Source organism: Nomia melanderi, unplaced genomic scaffold (assembly GCF_051020985.1).
Source record: "Nomia melanderi isolate GNS246 unplaced genomic scaffold, iyNomMela1 scaffold0481, whole genome shotgun sequence".
In the NCBI taxonomy this organism is placed as follows: Eukaryota; Metazoa; Arthropoda; class Insecta; order Hymenoptera; family Halictidae; genus Nomia; species Nomia melanderi.
Window position 1 is genome coordinate 26614 of NW_027475596.1, and position 5887 is coordinate 32500.

Here is a 5887-nt window from a genome sequence, read left to right on the forward strand (position 1 = left end):
CGCGGCTTTAAAACGAGCTTCACGGCCGGTCCCTTCGTTACCGCTTTCGTTCTTTCTCTCGGAACGACCATGAACGAACACGACGAGCGACGCTACGGCATACACACGTCCACGGATTCGATTAAAAAAACAGACTTCACAGCTGGCTCTTTGCCGGTCATTCGTCCCATATTATCTCTTGCCGCGAAATTGGCGCGCAAGAGTTGGGTGTCAGACGCACGGCTTTAAAACGAGCTTCACGGCCGGTCCTCTCAATTCCGTGTACGGTACACGCAAGATGCGGGTTCCACTTCCAGACTACCCGGTCCCTTCTCTCTACGAGAATCGATAGTAGAAGAACGGCTCGAAAACGCGTCTCAGAGACTAGGGGAAAAGAAGCGGTATGCGAGCGAAACGAAAACGCATTATGGAAACGTCGCGAAACAATGTTCGACGGTTGCTCGGTTCCAATCGTGCGGCCGTTTCAATTTCTCGTGCGCTTCACCGTCCCTCCGTAACTCTGGCCGATCGCGTATACCGAAGAGCCGACACGCGCAAAAACCACAGGCATTGTATACTGTATATATATATGTTACAGTCACAGCCTTCGCGCGTTTTACTCTCCGACGCGGGGTTTCCACGACGAAAGAGAGACAGTTTCGTGGCGGGTGACTCGGCCGAATCGCTACGACGGGTATTTCTATTATAGAACGAATCATCGCCACCCTTTACCAGTGCCCGACGAAGGAATCACAAGGTCATCTGGAGTTTACAATGCCAGCGACGGTAATTCCAACGAAGACCCGATAAGTCAACTCATCGTTCTATTTCTCCCCGTACAGAAAAGCGAATCGACGCTAACGCACCTCGCGCAAGCACGAACGTTCTCTTCGCGTGGATCATCCCATCGTCGAAAGATGTAAAGACGCATTGGAGATCGTGGTCTCTGGCGGGCTCATTGCACGCCCCACTGCATATCTTTCCTCGAATCGAGAATGATTCGTCCACTAAGGCTGCGAAACTACGCGTCGAGGAAACTAGGGGAAAGAAGCGGGATGCGAGCGAAACGACAATACATTATGGAAACGTCGCGAAACAATGTTCGGCGGTTGCTCGTTTCCTCCTGCGGACGTTTCATTGCTCGGGCGCTTCACGTCCCTCCGTAACCTTCGCGCGATCGCGTGCCCCGGAGAGCCGGCAACCGGTGAACCACAGGCGTATAAACTATAGTCTTCTATAGCAAGCCTTCGGCGGTTACTCTCCGACGCGGGGATTCCACGACGAGAGAGAATTTCGTGGCGGGTGACATCGGTCGAAACGCTACGACGGGTATTTCTATTATAGAACGAATCATCGCCACCCTTTACCAGTGCCCGACGAAGGAATCACAAGGTCATCTGGAGTTTACAATGCCAGCGACGGTAATTCCAACGAAGACCCGATAAGTCAACTCATCGTTCTATTTCTCCCCGTACAGACAAGCGAATCAACGCTATCGCACCTCACGCATGCACGAACGTTCTCTTCGCGTGAATCGTCCCATCGTCGAAAGATATAGCCGCTTGGAGATCGTGGCCCATCAAGTTCTTCCGTAACTCCTGCGCGATCGCGTACCCCGGAGAGCAGGCAACCGGTGAACCACAGGCGTATAAACTATAGTCTTCTATAGCAAGCCTTCGCGTTTACTCTACGACGCGGGGATTCCACGACGAGAGAGATTTTCGTGGCGGGTGACACGGCCGAATCGCTACGACGGGTATTTCTATTATAGAACGAATCATCGCCACCCTTTACCAGTGCCCGACGAAGGAATCACAAGGTCATCTGGAGTTTACAATGCCAGCGACGGTAATTCCAACGAAGACCCGATAAGTCAACTCATCGTTCTATTTCTCCCCGTACAGAAAAGCGAATCGGCGCTATCGCACCTCACGCAAGCAGGAATGATCTCTTCGCGTGGATCGTCCCATCGTCGAAAGATGTAAGACGTACAGAAATCGTGGTCCATCACGATTATTCGTAACTCTCCGAGTCGCGTATCTGAGAGTAGGACAAACGGAGAACCACAGGCATAAATAATACTATATGTTTCTTATATAGTTAGCCTTCGCGTTTTACTCTCCGACATGGGGATTCCACGACGAGAGAGAGTTTCGTGGCGGGTGTCTCGGCCGAATCGCTACGACGGGTATTTCTATTATAGAACGAATCATCGCCACCCTTTACCAGTGCCCGACGAAGGAATCACAAGGTCATCTGGAGTTTACAATGCCAGCGACGGTAATTCCAACGAAGACCCGATAAGTCAACTCATCGTTCTATTTCTCCCCGTACAGAAAAGCGAATCGACGCTATCGCACCTCGCGCGAGCACGTAACTACTCTTCGCGTGGATCGTCCCATCGTCGAAAGATGTAAGACGCACGGAAATCGTGGCCCATCAACGTTTTTTTGTAACTCTGCCGATCGCGTATCACAGAGCCGAGACGCACATACCACAGGCGTATAATACCGTTTTCTTTCGTATGGTAAGCCTTCGCGTTTACTCTTCGGCGCGGGGTTTCCACGTCGAGAGAGACATTCGTGGCGGGTGACATCGGTCGAAACGCTACGACGGGTATTACTATTATAGAACGAATCATCGCCACCCTTTACCAGTGCCCGACGAAGGAATCACAAGGTCATCTGGAGTTTACAATGCCAGCGACGGTAATTCCAACGAAGACCCGATAAGTCAACTCAACGTTCTATTTCTCCCCGTACAGAAAAGCGAATCGACGCTGTTGCACCTCACGCAAGCACGAACGTTCTCTTCGCGTGGATCGTCCCATCGTCGAAAGATGTAAGACGCACGGAAATCGTGGCACATCACGTGTTTTCGGAACTCTGTCGACCGCGTATCTCAGAGACGACGCGCGCGAACCACTGGCATATACTATTATATATCGCGTTTTACCCTCCGACGCGGGGATTCCACGACGAGAGAGAGTTTCGTGAGCGGGTTGACTCGGAAGAAACGCTACGACGGGTATTTCTATTATAGAACGCATCATCGCCACCCTTTACCAGTGCCCGACGAAGGAATCACAAGGTCATCTGGAGTTTACAATGCCAGCGACGGTAATTCCAACGAAGACCCGATAAGTCAACTCAACGTTCTATTTCTCCCCGTACAGAAAAGCGAATCGACGCAATCGCACCATACGCGTGCACGTAAACAACTCTTCGCGTGGATCGTCCCATCGTCGAGAGACGTAAGTTTTCATAGTATGAATTCGCGTTTTACTCTCCGACGCGGGGATTCCACGACGAGAGAGAGTTTCGTGAGCGGGTTGACTCGGAAGAAACGCTACGACGGGTATTTCTATTATAGAACGCATCATCGCCACCCTTTACCAGTGCCCGACGAAGGAATCACAAGGTCATCTGGAGTTTACAATGCCAGCGACGGTAATTCCAACGAAGACCCGATAAGTCAACTCAACGTTCTATTTCTCCCCGTACAGAAAAGCGAATCGACGCAATCGCACCATACGCGTGCACGTAAACAACTCTTCGCGTGGATCGTCCCATCGTCGAGAGACGTAAGTTTTCATAGTATGAATTCGCGTTTTACTCTCCGACGCGGGGATTCCACGACGAGAGAGAGTTTCGTGAGCGGGTTGACTCGGAAGAAACGCTACGACGGGTATTTCTATTATAGAACGCATCATCGCCACCCTTTACCAGTGCCCGACGAAGGAATCACAAGGTCATCTGGAGTTTACAATGCCAGCGACGGTAATTCCAACGAAGACCCGATAAGTCAACTCAACGTTCTATTACTCCCCGTACAGAAAAGCGAATCGACGCAATCGCACCATACGCGTGCACGTAACAACTCTTCGCGTGGATCGTCCCATCGTCGAGAGACGTAAGTTTCATAGTAAGCCTTCGGCGTTTTACTCTCCGACGCGGGGATTCCACGACGAGAGAGAGAGTTTCGTGAGCGGGTTGACTCGGAAGAAACGCTACGACGGGTATTTCTATTATAGAACGCATCATCGCCACCCTTTACCAGTGCCCGACGAAGGAATCACAAGGTCATCTGGAGTTTACAATGCCAGCGACGGTAATTCCAACGAAGACCCGATAAGTCAACTCAACGTTCTATTTCTCCCCGTACAGAAAAGCGAATCGACGCAATCGCACCATACGCGTACACGTAAACAACTCTTCGCGTGGATCGTCCCATCGTCGAGAGACGTAAGTTTTCATAGTATGAATTCGCGTTTTACTCTCCGACGCGGGGATTCCACGACGAGAGAGAGTTTCGTGAGCGGGTTGACTCGGAAGAAACGCTACGACGGGTATTTCTATTATAGAACGCATCATCGCCACCCTTTACCAGTGCCCGACGAAGGAATCACAAGGTCATCTGGAGTTTACAATGCCAGCGACGGTAATTCCAACGAAGACCCGATAAGTCAACTCAACGTTCTATTTCTCCCCGTACAGAAAAGCGAATCGACGCAATCGCACCATACGCGTGCACGTAAACAACTCTTCGCGTGGATCGTCCCATCGTCGAGAGACGTAAGTTTTCATAGTATGAATTCGCGTTTTACTCTCCGACGCGGGGATTCCACGACGAGAGAGAGTTTCGTGAGCGGGTTGACTCGGAAGAAACGCTACGACGGGTATTTCTATTATAGAACGCATCATCGCCACCCTTTACCAGTGCCCGACGAAGGAATCACAAGGTCATCTGGAGTTTACAATGCCAGCGACGGTAATTCCAACGAAGACCCGATAAGTCAACTCAACGTTCTATTACTCCCCGTACAGAAAAGCGAATCGACGCAATCGCACCATACGCGTGCACGTAACAACTCTTCGCGTGGATCGTCCCATCGTCGAGAGACGTAAGTTTCCATACTATGAATTCGCGTTTTACTCTCCGACGCGGGGATTCCACGACGAGAGAGTGTTTCGTGAGCGGGTTGACTCGGAAGAAACGCTACGACGGGTATTTCTATTATAGAACGCATCATCGCCACCCTTTACCAGTGCCCGACGAAGGAATCACAAGGTCATCTGGAGTTTACAATGCCAGCGACGGTAATTCCAACGAAGACCCGATAAGTCAACTCAACGTTCTATTGCTCCCCGTACAGAAAAGCGAATCGACGCAATCGCACCATACGCGTGCACGTAACAACTCTTCGCGTGGATCGTCCCATCGTCGAGAGACGTAAGTTTCATAAGTAAGCCTTCGGCGTTTTATTCTCCGACGCGGGGATTCCACGACGAGAGAGTGTTTCGTGGCGGGTGACTAGGCCGAAACGCTACGACGGGTATTTCTATTATAGAACGAATCATCGCCACCCTTTACCAGTGCCCGACGAAGGAATCACAAGGTCATCTGGAGTTTACAATGCCAGCGACGGTAATTCCAACGAAGACCCGATAAGTCAGCTCATCGTTCTATTTCTCCCCGTACAGAAAGGCGAATCGACGCTATCGCACCTCGCGCGAGCACGTAACAACTCTTCGCGTGGATCGTCCCATCGTCGAGAGACGTAAGACGCACGGAAATCGTGGTTCATCGCGTCTTTTCCTACTCTCTTGAATCGCAATTTCGTATAGAGCCTACACACGCGAACCACCGGCATATACTATTTCTTCTCTCATAGTAAGCCTTCGCGCGTTTTACTCTCCGATGCGGGGATTCCACGACGAGAGAGTGTTTCGTGGCGGGTGTCTCGGCCGAATCGCTACGACGGGTATTTCTATTATAGAACGAATCATCGCCACCCTTTACCAGTGCCCGACGAAGGAATCACAAGGTCATCTGGAGTTTACAATGCCAGCGACGGTAATTCCAACGAAGACCCGATAAGTCAACTCATCGTTCTATTTCTCCCCGT